This window comes from Rhea pennata, chromosome 2, assembly GCF_028389875.1.
Source record: "Rhea pennata isolate bPtePen1 chromosome 2, bPtePen1.pri, whole genome shotgun sequence".
Classification (NCBI taxonomy): domain Eukaryota; kingdom Metazoa; phylum Chordata; class Aves; order Rheiformes; family Rheidae; genus Rhea; species Rhea pennata.
Window position 1 is genome coordinate 134,634,012 of NC_084664.1, and position 18,685 is coordinate 134,652,696.

At 41.4% G+C, this 18,685-nt stretch overlaps 1 protein-coding gene across 1 annotated transcript in view; it reads right to left on the reverse strand.

Annotated features, from left to right (window-relative positions):
• Window positions 1-18,359, reverse strand: part of DTNA (dystrobrevin alpha) — a 222,817-nt gene extending 204,458 nt beyond the window's left edge. Inside the window, exon 1 of the mRNA XM_062570397.1 lies at window positions 18,254-18,359. The gene's annotated coding sequence lies outside the window, so the exon portion shown is untranslated. The remainder of the gene's footprint in view (window positions 1-18,253) is intronic.
• Window positions 18,360-18,685: the final 326 nt, after the last annotated feature.

Consider the following 18,685-nt stretch of genomic DNA (forward strand, 5'->3'; position numbering starts at 1 on the left):
TTTTGTTAAAAAACAATCATGTTCCCAAGCATGCTGTAGCAGACTGAGCAACTCGGAGAAGCATCTTTGAGAACAAGCATCCGCAAGAAGAGCTACGGAGATGCAACTCTCCACAAGGAAGCAGATACATGAGTAGCTTGTGGCAGTAGAAGAGCATGAACAATCAAGTGGCATACTCTTATCCTGGCTATACTGCAAGCCAGCACAGAGCTTAAAAAGGCAGCACTACTCATGAATAGATTTGCAAATGGGAAATGTCAGGATTCTTGTTATTTTAAGTATGTGGGCTTCCACAGGCCCAGAAGATAACAACAACAATAGCAAGCCTGAAAAGCAAAATGCAAAGGCGACAAAAGAATGATAGAACTAAATTCAAAAAGAATCCATGATTTAATCTAGATTTACGAAAACACTGAGAGAATTCACATTCATATGGCCAGTCTTTCAAATTTATTTTGCTGATCACAGTCAAGAGCCATTTCCCCAAATGTTCTTTAGAACAAAAACAAAAGCTCAGTAGTAGTAAATTGACAGCTAAAAGCGAAAGCCAATATGAAATGAGCTTCCCTTCTATACATTTTGCAGCCATCAAAAACTTTCAATGTATTTATCAGTCTTTTCTTCTTTGGCTGAAATTTTGCTCTTCTGCTTTCTCTAATCTTAGCTTTCTATGTGCACTTTCTTGGATCTTAATTGCTGTCATCCCACTTACAGCTCACATTTTATGCTGCCCTAGAAGAAAGGTTGTTCATTTAGCAAGAGCTTAAAAAGGATTTTTAGCTCATTCCAAAAAATACTGGATTCTTTCACCTTTGTTTCATAAATTGCCTTTATAAAAGTCATTTAAAAACATCTGATTTTTTATATCTGAAAATTCCTATGTCAACAAAAAGTTATTAAACTAAAGAAAATACTAACAGGCATATAGCACGTTACTAAGACTGCAGAAATCACCATATCCTCTGTGGCTTTTTTTATATGTGTGTATTCACACATTTATAACTTAAAGGTGCATTCAGTGTTTAGTAGATTACTGGGGGTCAAGAGAACTCAACCCACGGGAGATGAGGCCAAGGAAAGGACACAAGCGAGTTCAGTAATGAGGTGGGTCAAGTCATGCATAGAGGACCAGAGCTTTTCTTGGAGCTCTGCATAGGTCACAAGTTGGGGTCAGATGTGCCTGTCCAAGGGCATCAGCTTTAGGGACTATTGATGAGATAGTTTAGCACCTAGGGGGAGTCTGCAGCTCCTTCTGCCTTGCAGAAAGGTTCAGCAGCTGCGGTGTGGGTAGGGTCATTAGTAATGCTGCATTCATGACTCATCTCCAGGTTATTCTCTCTGTCTCTATGTCTCTCTCTGTCTCTCTCACTTCTGTTTCTCTGAGCTGGTCAGTATTTTTCCACATAAATGTATATATCAGTCTGCTAGAAAATGTATCATCTGAAGTTCATGCATTTCTTACACTTAGAGCAGCAGTTCCTTAGTACTCCCTACTTTGTAAAACAAGGAAGGTATCACAAAATAGGAGAATCCTTCACAACAAAGGTATTTCCTGGGCATAACCCATGCAAAAGAAGAGTAAGACGCATTTGGAATACAGATGACATATAAAACAAAACACTGAGAATTTTTGCATGGAAGTGCTTTAACTTAAGCCAAAAACTGAAATTTTCCATCAGCAAAATTGAAATGAAGTGCTTCATTAGAAGCCAGGTTTAATTTACAGAAAAATACATAACTTTCAGAGGAGACTGAGTGTTTTGTTTTGGGCTAAACTGGGTCTCTCTGGGCTGCTGGAGTACCTTATTGGACTTCTAATTTTGGTGCCTGGTGGCCTGGACTATAGGGCTGCTGTTGAGCAATGCATCATCTCAGCAGCAGATATGACCATTCCTCTTGTTATGGAGGCTGCACACTTGCGATCCATCATAAAAGATGCACCTACAGGCTGGAGAGCCAGCCTACTGAGAGATACAGAGGAGGGGATGAAGCACTGCAGGGGCGCAAGACAAAATAATTAAAGCTCAGACTGAGCTGAAAGAAAACAATGACTCTGAGGATGTCAAAATGTTTCATTTCAGACCTAAATTTTGAACTGAAATATTCTGACATTTCTGAATGGGAAGCTTCAGCTACAGTTTTTTGTTGGTCAACTGTTTCCCAAGAAAGCAAATACTTTTTGCAAAAAGCTAAACAGCATTGAAAATTAAACTTCCATTTTTTTCAGCCACACTGCTTTTCTGTTTTTTGAATGAAATTAGGTACAAACTATGCTAAGAAAAAGAGAAATACAATGAAGTCAGTGTTCATATTCAATGACACAACAGGGTAAAATTTGGACCAGTCACTTCTGATGCTCCTGACATTTTAAAAAATAGTGTGTTTTTTTCAGTATCAATGCTACATGCCTAAAATTCTCTGGTACTGAATATTTTATTCACATTTATTCACATTATTCACATTCACACATTTTATTCTAACAGGAAAAAAAATTCCTCTTCTTATTCTCTATGAAACCCCACAAAAGTGAAAAAAAATTATGGGTCAGAACTGATTCAAACCTTTTAGACTCACAAGTGCTGTTAAAAATATAAATAGTACCTCAAAAATATAACTCTATTCCTGATTTTTTTCAAAGATGAGGCATGACAAACTGATGGGTATTTTTTCCTACCCTAACAATGTGGTTTGGGGTCTTTAAAGCTGCTGTGTTTTGTGTGTGTGTTTTTCTTCCTCTCTTTTCATAACAGCTGCTTTTTTCTTTGCTTTGCTTTTAAGAACAGGCTATGCAATTTTTAGAAAATAAGCACTGCAAATGAATCATCAAATGATAGTAGTTAAGCTGCAGTCATCATGGATGCTTCTGCTGAGGGAGAACTCTATGAGTTTACTTAGGCATTCATTCCGTACGATTGGGTGACCTTTGGTGGAGGCTATACACATCCATGAGAGCTTCTTCCACAATTACAGGAGGTTATAGCTGAGACTCAATGACTGCATTGTTTCAAAGAGTACAGTGTAGGTGAGCTCAGCTCACTGGGTTCAAATACTTTTGGTCAACATGAGCTCTATTACAGCAATGAACTCCAAAGTACTTGAAAGCAAAGTACACTGGTCAGCGCATAGCATAAATAAGCATGGTTTCCACATGGATCTTTTGTCCTTCTGCAGTTTCTTTCAGGCTAGATCTCTTTTGCTACGCGTAAGTTACCTCCTGGTTCTTCACACAGAAAAGGAGCCAGATTTGGTGGATCTCATATGAGATATTTGAATGAGACCTCTTGGAGCCAGCTTAGCTTGTTTCCCAGGCTGCAACCATCTAATGAGAGCAGAGCAGTAAATCTACCACTCCTGATGCCCTACCTTGACTACTCCATCTGTAAGGGGCAAGAATTTAAGTTACTCTCTGGCTCCTCAGGAGCCCTGCAGGGGCATGAACAAGAAGAAAAGCATTAATTTAGGTAGGATTGCATGAAAGCACCAAATAGTATATTCCTTTGTTTCAGCCCAGCTAGTATATTCTCATGGAAAGGGGACTGTAGAGACTTTCTGTAGCTACAAACCTTTCCTTGTATATTCTACAACCAAATCACATATCTGGATTTAGCTCAGTATAAACTAACATAATCTCAAAGCCCTGGTGTATGCAGCAAAGAAAAATCTTATTATGGCAGTGGAATCATTGCTGAAGTAATATTTTCAGCATTTCTACTTTTAGGCATTTGTAACCTGCTGAAGAATACTGTCCTTTGGTCTAAAGATTTCACGTTTTGTCAGTTCAAAAGAGTACTTAAAAACAAACGAACAGAAAAGGGTTGCCAGTTATTTTTGATCATCTGAAGTGCTCAGATGTGAAAAGAAAAGACGAAATAAGTGGATGAAACATGGGTCTAAATACGTAAGATCACAAATTATTATTATTCAGCGTTGAAAAATCTTCCCTCTACAACCAGAGGTTAACTTTGCATTTGGATTATGCTAACCCATCTGGGGTTGTACACAGAGATTGCCTTTGGAAGTCAGGTCTCACATCAGTTCCAAAAGGTGTTCATGATGTCATTTTCCCTACTTATGCTGAAGAAAGTCCAAAGGTGAGGCATGGACAGAAATAAAAGCATTCATTCTTTGACTTTGTTATTATTAGGTCTAAATCTTAAAAAAAAAAAAAAAAAATCATTAGCTTTAACAGTGGCCAGTGTTATCAGGGGAGTGGTGGTTAAATACCAAAACAGACAAATTCACCTGACTGGTAAATAAAACAATGAATAAACTCAACTGCATTGGGCTTGATGTCACACAGTGAGAAACAGGCTGACTTAATATTACTCAAATTAGAAGTGGAAAACTTTCATCTTCAGTCAGATCACTGAGAATAACAGAATGATTCCTGACATTCAAAATATCCCCTTTTCCTGAAACAAGTCGATTTGGGATTAATGCAAGCATGAATCCCACCCCTTTTCAGAGGGCTTTCATCAGTAAGTGTTCTTACGACTTTGAGCTTTTCTTTGTTTTTTTCTTTTGTTTGATTCACAAATTTCAAAAAGCAGGCTGAATATTGATTCCTAAACACTTTTTTTTTCTTTTTGCATTATCATTGCCCCCTTCTCCTCCTGTCAATACACTAAGAAATCCAGTCACATTAACTTTGTGAACATGCATGTATGTATATATATATATATATATATATATATATATAAATATATGTATGTATGTATATATATGTATATATATATCTATATTCAGGCATTTATGTTTGTTCTCTGATGCGTTTGTGGTTTGATCCTGTCTCAGTGTATGTACTGGATGCTTTACAGTCAATAGCTTCACAAGGAAGAAAATGAGAGTCAGGGCAGATCCTCCTAACAGTGACTTTGGTGGAGCTATATGAATTTGCACAGCTAAGGATCTGCTGCTTAAACTGTGTGTTATACAGTTGTTTTGCATGTGGAGGCACACATTAGCTGTACTGCTCTGTATTTTGCTGTGAAGTCTTCTGGACTGTGGCAGTTCTCTGCTGCATTTCTTGGCATCTCTTCCACGTGTTTTCTTTTTAAAAGAGACATTTAGAAATAGAATATGGAAGAAACAATGGTGACAGTACAGTTGCCAGCTACAAATGCTGAATTTTTAGAAGCAACTGCTGTAGGTGCCTCTCTGCTGAGAATATTTGCCAAGCAGAAACAAACAATAGTTGAAAAACCAGTTAATACAGATGCACAGGCAACATGGAACAGAGCTTGATATATAGAAAAACCTGAACACCTTAAGCTCTAATGACACTTATGATTCATGAACAGTATAAGAGTGGGTGCTACCAGATTCTAAAACAAAGTGACATCAAACGCTCAGATCTTTCAAGGTAGAGGAGGTTTGCCTTAACTTGGAAAAAAAAAAGGGGGGGGGGAGTGAAGCTGCAAAAAGATTGTAAAGGCCCTCTGAAGGGTCAGAGTTGACAGCTCACAAACAGGCTAACACATTCTTTGAAGCTCAAGACTGCATATTGGTGTAAACTGGAATTTCAATTTAATCACAGTAACAACATTTAGCAACTTTTCATAAATTATATTCCATTAATTCCATTAAGCTCTATTAAGTTCTACCCAAAGACAGTGAGATAGAGCAAAAAGAACAAAAATATTCTTAATGAATTTTTGCCTCCTTTTTAACAAGAGTCATTAAAGTTGTTAGCCAGGCAGACAGTAACAGAGGCCCAGGAACGTTCACTACTGTGAGTCTGCCAAAGACAAAGAAGTGGTAGAAGAAATATCTCTCCTTTTAGTTTTAGGCTTTGTGAACAAAGCAATAAATTCTTAATTATTGTATTTACAGACTACTAGAAACATGCAGATTAGCCCAGTATTTTGTAGTACCTAAATGACAATATATACATGAAGAGCTAATTACAATATGCAAGCTTTGATGTCATTTCAGTGGAAAGAAAGTTAATGGAAAGCAAAGCTAGTAAAGAAACACTAAAAATGCCGCAATGAAAAACCAAACACCTTTTCTCTTCCTTCCCAAAGCCCCCTGCGAATCACCCGAACGGATGCTAGTAGTTTTGAACTACCGGATCTGGTGAAACAAATTTATTTTTCTGTAGCTTAGAAAAGATGAGCAGGTTGGTATCAACAAACTGGGATGTAAATTGTAGTAACAGTGGCACGACCATCACTGTTTTTCTGTCTCTGGTCAGCAGGCCCACAGAGAGTCCCCTGGATAAAACAGTATCAAAGTCAGTTCCCCTGCACTCGATTGCTCTCCAAATTGCTAATTCAGGAGTGCTCAAGTCCTACATCTCCTCGCTCCTGCCTTCCGTTTTGAGTGCGGCAGTGTGCAACACGATCCACTGTGCCAGTAGAGATCTCCTCCTTCCACTTATTGCTACCTGAGAAAAAGTGAAGTGTTCTGGGCAGACAACATGTGATGGAAATGACAGCCCTCCTAAGGTATGGCAGGCACACATCCTGCTGACCGAAGTAAATCTGCATTGCCCAACCTGACCAAAGTGGCAGCAAGGCATCCTGTGCCTGACTACTTGCCTGCATGGCAGCTTTGAGTTTTCAATTTGAAGTACACTAGTGCATGAAATTAGAGCTTCTGGTCAGTCCCAAATAACCGCGACCATCTAGTAGATTTGGCAGCAGTTTTCTGCCTTCCTTGTATTGTTTAATTTCAAGGTCTTGCAAAACACATGTCAGTGTATGTAAGAGAAATTTGAGTTCCAAGGACAAATCTTCTCGACAGCTGAGTAGTAAGATGCAACTGATTCATAGGCATAACGTTTGCAACAAAAGGCAACTTTGTTTTCAAACATCTGCTCAGATCTCAGCAGCAAACAACATTAGGCAATGAGACCACCAGTGCTATTTTACTTCCATCTCTTTTTTCCAAACTTATATATTTGCCTATGTTATGCTTATAATTGTGGGTTTAGATTCATGCAACAGATGCATTAAAAATATATAAATGGTAGAGTCAGCAAACAGACTATATACAAAATGTCGATTTCAGAAATACTCACTGCTAAAACTTCAACTGTTAAATGCATTTTGCTAGGAGAATTCAGGATTCAACAAACTTTTCAAACAAGAGAAAATCCAAAGGATTACATTAAATCATGTTACAGATGTTGACAGATACTGACTCTCAAGAAAAACAGCTGCTGTTAAAGCTCCTGTGACTGCTCAGAATACATTGCTATAGTCTTCTAAAAAACAAAGCTATGGGGAAAAAGTACCTTTAATGTACACTTCAGCTTCAAAACAGAGATGTAACTCCATGTTTCTTCCCTTTCCTACATATAAACATAAGCAGCATGAACCATTTCTATGCCTGTGGTAATCAGCAGGGCCAAAAAGTCAGAACATGGCCTCTTAGCAGTGACAGCAGTCTCACACAAAGTTTCCTAGGACTACACTTACTGCTGTATGTCCACATTCATTTTATTTAACATTAAAATGTTTTGAACATAGCATAATTTCCTAGCTTCAAAATGCTCTTATTACTTGAAAGAAAGACTGCAAGAACTGGGTAAGTAGCCTAAAATATCACCTGGTATCAGCAGAGCTGCTGAGATACTGCTATGCTGTTCTTTTCCTCGGGCAATCACAAAAGCTGTCCCTGTGCACCTCCTACAGCAGCGGCAGCCTGCCACAGCCACCAAGGCTGGTGTTGTTCTGCATGACAAATAGTGCAAATTATTTATTGAGATAATGTGGAGATGTGTGTAAGGCATGTATGGTCACCATGCAGCAGCAGCAGAGATACAACAGAGAGCTGCTTGATGTGGCTTCAGTACCAGAAGGGGAGAGAAGGTGTTTGGGCTCATCCAAGTGGGTGCACACAAGAACGACTTGATGTGGGGAGCAAGGAGGCCAGCAGGAGGTGTAACTGGGCAGACTGGTTTACCGGATCTTTCTGCAGGATGCCTGGAAGGCAAGGGATGGCGACTCAAGGAAGTGGTGGGGTCCAGGACACATACAGAGATTACAGAAGGTCACAGAGAACTACCTAGAAGGAGGTGTTGCTTCTGAACCTTTTTGCTGAACTTGTTATTGGCTTCATCACCAGGTTCACTCTTGATTACTTTGGTAAGTACAGTGAGAGTAGGGTCAACGCCTATGCAATTGTACGGCATAGGAAAGAGTACATGTCTTATGATTTCTGTAAGTCTCAGTTCTCCATATTACCATTCAGAGCTGGGGGAACCTACCCCTACGCTAGAATTACAGGCTTGCTGACTTGAGGAGTTCCTAATTTTATTTCTGGCATAATATTCACACAGTGATACTGACAAACACCTATTAATGCCTTTAATTTTCACAGGAAATGCAAGACCGATCTAATTGTACAACTGCCTTAAAGCTTCCCTGTTCTTATAGTGCCAGGAAAATCAGATTCGTTTATTGGCAAGTATATGCCCTTCTCTGCAACTCGAAGGTCAGTATTCTCAAAGTCCTTATCCTAGTCCTTCCATTTGGCTACTTGGTGAACTCCAGAGGCATTTATTTGCATTGATGGTTCAGGACTTAGCATTAGATCTGTCATATATGGTTAGGCTGCTGCTGGGGTAAGCTCTTTTTTTTTTTTTTTTTTTTTAATCCTGAGTGGTATTTTCTCTTTGAACTTTAGGAATTTATACAGTACTTTATCCTTTCAAGTATCTCTACAAATTCTTCATAAGATCTACAGCACAGGCAGGGCCTTTTTACGACAGAAAGGCACAGCATGTTTCCATGCTTTGCAGTCACTGTAATATAACCCACTGCTTCACTAAGCCCCGTAACATTACATTAATTATTTGGAATAGAGCTTCTGGTTAAGAAGCTGTAGTCATTTTTTCTGATAGTCCAGCACACTATCAAAAGTCCACTTGCCTAAAACAAATCAAGAGAGTTTTATGAAGCCCTAAGCTTTCAAGTGTTAAAAGAAAAAAATAAAACTCCCAAAATGCACAGGAAAAAAATCTTTGTTGGATTATTTTTAGAAGTAAAATGGTCATCATTTAAGTGTAAATGCAAACAGCAATCATAATATGTGGCTCCCAGACCATCAGAAATGTAGAATTCCCTATGGATACACACAAGGGCATTACCCTGGAATTACAAATGGAATATACCCTTCACAGAAATGTGTTTGTACCCAGGAAGGTCTTCTATGGAGCACAGAAATTTACTAAGTAGCTGCATTTTAGGTTATTAATCTTGCACAACAGCCTCTTTTTTATCTTTCCAAAGCAAACAAGTTTGAAGCAGTTTTCCACAATAAGGTCAGTTTGAATACAACTAGACTAAGTCGGGGTCAGATTAAGTCAGTTAGTAAGGGTAGACTGATGAAGTGTTCACAATACTGGTTGCTTTTACATCTTCCGTGTCTGTCTACAGAAACCGTAACTGCAAAAGTAACACTTCTAATATTACAGTATTTGAAAGCGTGTTACCTCTGCAGAAGGTCATACGGAGTACAGTGTGATGCAGTTCCACTTGCAATGTGCACACCTGCAGACTTAAAACATACAGCAACTTACTCTCCTCTTTCCAGCACCAGCGTTTATCTAAGGACAAATATATTCCTACCTCAGCAGATCCAGTAATGAAAAGGAAATCAGTGTTCTGTCTGTCAGCATAAACTGACGCAGCTTGACCCTGTTGCTGCTAACATTGGTCTTTACCCTCTACAGCTCTTATCCAGCGAGTTCCTCATCTACATAAGTCTCATTAGGCCTAATAAGACCTTTTTCCCAAAGAAGTCTTTGCAGGATGAGTCCTGCTCTGCCACATTAAAAGAAGTTGGAGCACACTATTTTTCAGTAATATAGTACAGTCCCTCCTAGCTGATGACCTGAGCCAGGGGCAGGAATGTTCTTCTCCTCTCTCCCTTTCCTTTCTACTGGCTTCTGGGGTTTTTCTCTTTCTTCTTTCTATCACTCTTCTCTTTTGCATTATTTTCCATCTCCATTTTCAGTCTCCACTTTCTCCTTCTAACACTCCTCCTCCTCCTCCGTCCTATCTTTCTTTACCTTTGCCCTCTCTCAGTCTGTTGGAGGACTGTGTCTGTGCTTCTCTAGAAGCTCCATCAGAAGCAGCCAAAGATAGGTGATATGAAAACTTACAATAAAACTGGTAAAACTCATCTGAAGACTTATTCTGGCAGAGTTGCCAAGGAAAGGGTGTGTTTCCCCCTAGTCTGTCCGAAAGGGAGTTAGATGTGGGCTAAGCAGACAGGAAGCAAAACATGCAGAATTCCCATACACCAAATTTAAATTTCTCTAGTTTTCCTAACTACAATTAAACTGCTTGTTCTGGGCTACTGTCTCTAAATGGCTACTATTCAAGAAGGTAAAAAAAAAAGGAGCAGAGTCACATGGTAAATGTGTCTGAAAGACTAAAGAAGAATTAAAAGTTAATAAAAATGCGTGCACATCAGACATTTTATGCAGACCAGAACGTATTACTCTGTTTTATATTCAGAATGCATTAGGCGTGTTGTCATTTCTATTACAGGAACAAACACTTGCCTCTGAAAACTACATGGGTTTTTAAATCTTTTTGAAATCACAGCCCTAAGAGATTACCTCATCATTCCTCTTCTTCAAAACATTCCTTTTGTCATAGTCAATTCAGACCCCTTGCCAGGTAGATCAGCCTCCACCGAAAGCCTGGTCCCTTCCTTTAGGCCAAAGCCTAGCACCTGGGCTTGCTGGCCCGTTTAACGTGCTGGCTCGCAAGATTTTTCTGTTTGTTCACCAGGTTCATACACAGAAGCCAGCGACTGCAGTACTTAATTTGGGAGTCACACAGACAATTGCCATGTCTTCAGCTTAAACAAAAAGAGATTTATGTCAGATTTGATAGATATTGTTTATTCCCAGAACTTGGGAAAAGAATTTCCTTACTTCAATACTTTCTGCTAATCTAGATCACGTAAGAGTCTAGAAACATACAGACAAATCTCTACTTTTACGCTGAGGGGGACCCCAAATCTATAATCATTTGTGGGGTGAAGGCAGCTCTGCAGAAATTAATTTATTCCAGAGATCAACACTGATTTTGCCAAAGATCATACATGTTAGAGTGCTCTATAAAGCTCAAGGAAAACTGTGTCCACAGACCTTTCAGAATTTCAAGAGGAGCTTAAATCTATTTTTAATTGTGGGCGCATTGGTATTCATCCTGCAGTCCACTAGTGCGCTCTCCTAATAAGGAGAGCTGGACCTTCAACCAAGATACCTGTGTGAACTGAGATAGCAAGGCCAGGCAATTCTCCAGCATCAAACTAATAAAATTAGGCAGAGGACTCAAGGGAAATGGACTTCTGCAATCAAATCCCTCTGCAGTCAAGTCACTTAGCTTTTCTACCTGTGTCCCTTCTGTAGAGATAGCAACTAATGTTTAATTTTTCAAAAGACTTCTGAGTATTTAATTATCAATGATTATATGGCCTGCATAAATATAGGAGCTGACTAGTACCTGTGGAAGGGGCCTAGCATTTACAGGCTTGCCAGCTACACGCAGATTTTGAAAGCATTACGGCTAGTACCTATAAGGAAAGGTTTTCTCCATTCTATCTTGGTAACTGATTTCCATGCAACTCTTGCTCAGTGAAGTACTCCATACTGTAATTAGTACAAAATGAAAATCATGACATGCACAGATTTTCACTGATCTCAAGATGTACTAGTAAGTTTGTTGGTAGAATCCAAGCTGGTAACAAACTTCAAACAGGTTTGTAAAGGATTGACTGCAATAAAGTGTCATTTTCCATTCTTAGTTGTAGTAACAAGAGTGCATTCAAAAGATAAGATAACCTGTTCTGTTTATTATATAATCTGTGCAAGAGCAAGCAGAAAGTAGCAAGTATGGATTCCTCATTTGAGCACTCTAACTCCTCCCTCCCCCCAGAAAAAAAGAAGTCTGTTTTTCTGGTTCATCATTTTAAAATTCAGACTTTCACTCTGGCAACTTTTTTTCAAATTAGAAAGATCTCTATTTATTAATGCCCATACACACAATATGTATACCAACACATATGTACGTGCATTGCTGGCTGCCCACACTCAGGACCATCTGCTAAGATGGCATTCTGCCCAACGCGAAGTTGGCCGGTCCACGTCACTACAACATAGCTGTCAAGCCATGATGGGCTCTGGTGGGCAGCCAAGAGCCCTTCTTTCTTCAGAGAGACAAGCCTCGCAGCAGAACTGAAGTTGTGTTCCACACTGCATGACCACCCTGAGCGACACGCAGGTCAAAGCAAAGCAAGTTTCAAAGAGGAAATAAAAGAGGAGAGCTGACGGTACATCAGACTGTGATTAAGACCTACTTTGTGGCAGCGATTGCCTTGGACAATGGTTCTGTGCTAAGCACAGGCCAACCATCATTTAACTATCACTCTAGTACCAATAAAGTACAACACCACAATTGTGAGAAAACTCATTAGACACCAATAGCTGCTCTACCAGGCAATTTTGTGAGGTGTGCGGGCGTCTACAAACTGCCTACAAAGACAGCTCAGCTCCTTTCACACACATACAGACTCAGTGAGGAACTATAGCTGTCCAGAAACGGGGAGTCAAGACGAGAACAAGAGGTATCATATCTTAAATTCACCTCAAATCTTTCCAGAAAGATCATACTACAAACCTGCTCCTACTGGTCCCTCTTAATTAAAAAAAAAAGTAAAGCTGATCTGTCATTCTACCCTTGCACTATTTTTCACTTTATCATTTGAAGGCTGAGATGAGTTGTGGTTTAGCTTTAGTTTTTAAGCTTTTATTGCTAATAATTACATTCCAAAAAGTGCTGCATTATTTATCTTCTACTTTTCTTTTTCTCCAGTCACCCATGGATTCAGCAACAGGGAGGCTGCCTTGGAACAGCTCAACACGGCTCTTTTCGGCTGGGAACAAAGCAACTGGAAGCAGCTCACACATCCTCTCAGATGGCAAGAGCATGGTGCAAAAACAGTTCCACTTTTCTGCACAAACCAAGGTGAACAGTTCAATATGGTCTCATTGTTTTCAATGGATCTATTCGCCTGTAAGTATGACAAGCAAATTTTGGCACTAAACCAGCAGCTCCTCTGATCCCCACCAAGGCCCAAAGACAAAATTACATCAGGCTTTTATTTAAAGTAACTTAACTATACTTTGACTATAAAAGAGTTTTATTGTGCAGATGAGTCTCCACTCATACCTCAGTGTCAGAAGGGTCAGCAAAAATCAGGAGAAAGTTCCGGCTGAGCTTTCGAAAAACCTAGTGTAATGCTGAAGGACTTCCTTTCCGCTGATAATTTCTATTGTGTCAGAAAAATCTTATGATTCTGACATCACAAAACAGTTTACAAAAGTTGCTATCACATCACATTTTAATTGCTGTTACCTCTTTAGACAACAAAGCTAAAGCAGAGCTTGTCAGCGCCAAGAGAAAAGAAAATCAAGTGTGCTTCTGAAGTCTGAATTTCATTTTAAGTAAAAGAAGTAGAGACATCCAGACCACTACATGAAGAAACTCCAAGAGTCTTCTGCTTTGTTTTTGTAGATCTCCATCTTTGGCTCTTCTGACATCTTTTCTAGCTAAGAAGATTAAAAAAAATCATTTGAGATATTACGCTGCTTTTTGGCATCTATCTGGCAGAGGATTTAACTGAAAAGAGCCTTTATTTTTGTACTTTATGTATTATAGGATGGAATTCTGTTAAGTTGTAATCTCTTTTGAACAATTAAAAAGGCCCTGCGTTTCCTTTTACAAGCTGTTCTGATTGTACAGAGTACCCTTACACAAATGCAGTCTCTGCACAATAAAAGATACCAGTAGGTAAGAATTTCTCTGTAAGTCCTTATAGCGTACACACAGGTATGTCAACTATCAGTGGCATCTGTCATATAATCAGTATAAACATAGTGGATACAGGAGGAGAAGATGACATTATAGCATGAATGGTGAAGGTTTTGAATAGCACACTGGAACAGTATCAAATAATTCTTTTCCCTACCAGGAGTTGTGGATATGCTGTGGAGAGGTAGTAGAGTTGTAATCTCTCTTCGCTGTGAGGAGGGAAATGCACTAGTGCTAAATTTATGTAATCATGAACGAGAGAATGATGTAGCTCTATATATTTCAGTCCTGGTTATCTTAAGTACTGGGGCAAACCCCTGGCTCCACTGAAGCCAATAGCAAAATGCTATCAGTTTCAAGGGGACAGGATATCATCTTGCAGCTCCATGGTGTTCCAATTCTAAGGTAACGAAATCCAAACACTAGGTATTTGAAGGCATTCCTTAGGTCTCTGTATCTCTAGACTTGAGACAGGAGTTTTCTCTGGAGATCTCCAGTTCTGAACTCACTTTCTTCACCAGCAGAATAGATTTCAGGTTTGTTGATCTCCAAACCACAACATGAAAACCATCAAAATGCCCAAGAAATTTTTGCAAGTGGCTTTGCAGTTCATCTCAATTGCTTAGACTGCCAAACCACTCCTGCGCTGATATCAGGTTATGCTTCTCCACATGTGACACTCTAGAATCTATACACCACAGAATACAATAAGCGTATTTAATAACTTAAGAAGAAAAAAAGCATCTATGCTCTATTTGGAATTTCCAAATCAAATTTGGAATTTGGTATGATTTAGATCTAAATCGGTGCATCTTTCTTGCATGTTTTCCAACATGTCTTCATTGTCACAGTTTCCCTAATTAAGGCAATGCAGGAAGATACAATATTTTTTTGCAAGACCTTTAGCAACCCTCCACTCCCTGAATCCAGTCCTGGTGTCTGTGGTAATCACAAAATGGTGACTGATTACATTCAAGAGATTTAAAATTATACAGATCAATAATGCTCTGCTATGATTTCCCCATAAAAATCCCATGTATTTTTTTCCAATCCATTCTCCCTAGGAGTTTTTGCAATGAAGTTGAAGGGATGGTCATTGCATTATATTCTTCCAGGCCATTCCGATTACAGAATTGGTTCCCCCTGTCCCTCATCTCAATATGTCTAGCTAAAGGGTCATTCTTGTGCTACTTCTGAAACTGGACAGAATTTCAAACATCTACTTCCAAATCATTAAAAATCAAGGAACTTTCACGCTCTGTTAGCTTGAGAAGATGGCGTTAAAGATCGTTATTCAAGGAAGTTCAGAATAACTCTCTAACTCAAAACATCTCTGATGTAAGGCTTTATTTTGGTTTGGAAAACAGTGAACAGTCTTCACTTTCTCCGTTTAATGTATTTCTGAGGCTATCATCTCTGTATTATTACATTGCATTCTATTATTTACATTTATTTAGCAGTAACATCAGTTTCCTCTGGGGTCAGGAACCAAGCTGTCACTCCACAACAACACTCATAAGAGACAGAAGTCATTTGTCACAGACAGACACCAGGGCCTGTGAGGATGCAATGCTGTTCCAACTCCTCTACTCTTCACGCAACTTCAGGACTCTAAGAAAGCTTATGTGAGTGCAGAAAGCAAGAAGGTAAGTATTAGGTCACACTAGTTTGATGTGTGACTATATAACAATGAATTCCTATTGCCAGGCAAACCTGATTTGCTTGGCAAATTAATATAGCATGATTTCCCACATGATCATAACCAATAACCTTTCATTTCAATAAAAGTAGAGTCAACTCTGCAAAGGAAATACCATCCCAGTGTCAGAGGAATCTTTAAGCAACTTTTCCAGTTGTTAGTTACTTGCCCAGATTCACAATGAATGCAATATACCCAGTACATGAATACCACATAGTACCAAATTTAAATATAAGAGGTCTGACTCATCACTCCACTGCACCAGTTTCATGCCTTCAGGGCTCCATGTTCTTCCATGGTGACTCAAGTCCCAAGATTCCTCCTCTCCAGGAAAAACATGACAAGTCATGCAGTACATGCCAGACTTACCCATTAACCATAATCTACATTTGCACAGCAAAATTAATTGGAATGTAACATTACCACTTACTTTTGCTGCTATTCCTAGAGACAGAAACATATGTAATTAAAGCAAAGTGCAACAGTTTAAAACATAGCCATTAGAATTAACTCTGCAACACCAAGAAATATACTTAAGGAGCCTTACTGAAGAAAAGAGTTCTTGCCAAATGTTAATAGCATGTATATGTACAAGCTAAGATTAACACTACAGAATTAAAGACTGGGAGATTAGTCACTGGAACAAAAAGTTTCTCCAGAATAGTTCTCATTCCAAAATTGCTAGCTTCACATTCCTAACTAAAAGCTGCTGAGAGAGAAGAAAGAAACTTTCAGGGGCAACTATAAGACTATTTTTTCCTGAAAGAAGGATGCTCTATGTTTATGACAACTATTTTTAACAAAATATCGGACTCTTCTGATAGTTTCGTGTTGGTATATATTCACTGATTTAGGGAAATTTTATCTGATACTTTGCCTGGCATGGTAGTCACAGATCAGTACTGACACTTATAGGCTATTCTGAATAGACTTAGACTGGATAAAATGGATAGAAGGAGACAATCCAATCTATAATCTCTAACAGTGCACAGCTGTACAAACCAGGGAAATTGTTAGTCAAGAAAAAATTTTTTAAAAGCTGGATGAAACAAAATCCATCCTCGGTTTTCTTCTAAAGCTTAACAGATTGTTATCTAGCACCTTACCATAAGGTACTTTTTATTGCTTTTGTTCTAGTTGTGAAATCAGTAAGTTACACTAGTATGTAGAGCTCACAGCCACACAGTTATTTCAGGATCTGGGCCTGAGATACTTTCAAGAGGGTAGAATCCAGCATGGGTTGATCACGCAGCTTAGGCATCCTGGGCACTGGTGCACACGAACAATAACACATCAAAACCTGCTTGTGGAAATGATTACACACCACTGCAGAGCCACCCACCCTGAGCATTACATGCATGATTTATCCATTTGCCTCTGATCACAATGCGTGCACATGTATGTAATTTTGTATTTACTTCTGTCACCGAAAAATGTAGCACCTCGCTCTGATTATAGTTATTTCTTGTTAAGAGGTCAGGTCAGGAGCTGGTATTTTATGTATGACTTCTCATAGGATGGAGAGATTTATTTTTAGGCACTCAGTCCTTTGATTTTAACTTTCTCTCATGATAAAGAGAATAAAACTAAATAAAGTCCACATAAAAATACACATTCCTCTAGTGCATTAAATATTGATATTGGATAAATATGAGAACTTTGCTGGTGACTGCAACAAGAGCAGAGTGAAATCCAAAGACTTGTCAGCAGGGTCATTCTCTTTTGAGGAGCAATATAAAGACAAACTTAAAATAGAATGACATTGGTTTTTATCTCATGCTCACCTACCCTTTGAAAGTGAGATATCAGCACTAAAGTGTCTAGCACTCAGTTTTCTCCACTTGCCACCATGTTATTAGCGAGCGGGCGCACAGGCACGTGTGCGCTCTTCGGCGTTGGATCTACGTGCGAGAGACAACCCGGCATTCAGGTAAAAGTTGAGGAAGCAGCTCCGTAGCTACGACAGCGTTAACATACAGACCCTGTGCCTTTCCCCCCATCATCACACAACTACTTCGACGCTCGGACAGCAAGGGGGAGAGCGGACAGAGAGTTTCAACAAGAGTAAGTTACAGAACGGCGAACACCACACAATATTTAAAGTCAGGAAACGGCAAGCCTGTGACACCGCTGTAACACTTTTTACCTCGCGAACATGCCATTTTAAAAACTTCCGAGTCTCCCGTTTCGCGTATTCCTAAATGCTGAGTAAAACCACCCCAAGCGCTGCCCACGCTGCGAGACGCACCCGGCGCCCACGTACGGCTTGCCCGCAGGCTCCAGCCACGCTGAGCTCGGGGTGCCGGCGGCTCCGCGCCGCGAGCACCCGCACGGTACCGCCCCAGCCCGCCCGGCCGCAGCGCCGCCGCACGCCGAAGTTTGCGGGGGGCGCCCAGCGAGGCCCCACGGCGCGGCGGGCGCCTCCCCACGCGCGGGCGGCGCCGCCCGCCGCGCCCGCGCCCGGCTGCGAGGCTCCGCGGCAGGCGCGAAGCCACGGGGACAGCCCGGGCGCCTCCTCGCCGCCGGCGGGGGGACCGAGCTCGGGGCCCCGCGTCCCGCGCACGCACACGCCCCGCCGCCCCCGGCCGGCGGCAACAGGCGGAGCCGCCCCCCCCCGGCCCGGCCCGGCCCGGCCCGGCCCGCGGGGCCCCCGAGGCGGCGGGGAGCGGGGCGGGGGGCGCGGACGCGGCGGGCGAGGCGATGAATGAATCGCTACCTCCGGGAAGGCGCTGTGGGCTGCCGCTGCCTGCTCCTGCCGCCGCCGCCGCCGCCACGGCGGATCAGCTGGTGTTTACCTGTGAGGTAATGCGCGCTCGGTAAGGTCACCGTGCACCCACCGACACGCGGGGGAGGGCGGGGGGAGGGGCGCCGGGCGCGGGAGCCGCCGCCGCCGCCGCCGCGCACGGCGCCGGAGCGGGGCGGCCGCGCCGCGCAGAGGCAGAGGCGGCCGCTGCCGCTGCAGCTCCTGGCACATGCTGCAGGTGTCAGCGCAGGAGCTGCCCCGCCGCCCGCCCGCCGCGCCCGCCCCCCTGCTGCGCATGCGCGCCCGCCCCACCGCGCCGGCGCGCCGCCTCTGCGCCGGCGCCCTGCGGCGCGCGAAGCCGCTGCCCGGCCGCGGCGCTTCCTCGAGGCGCCGCCCCGCCCGCTC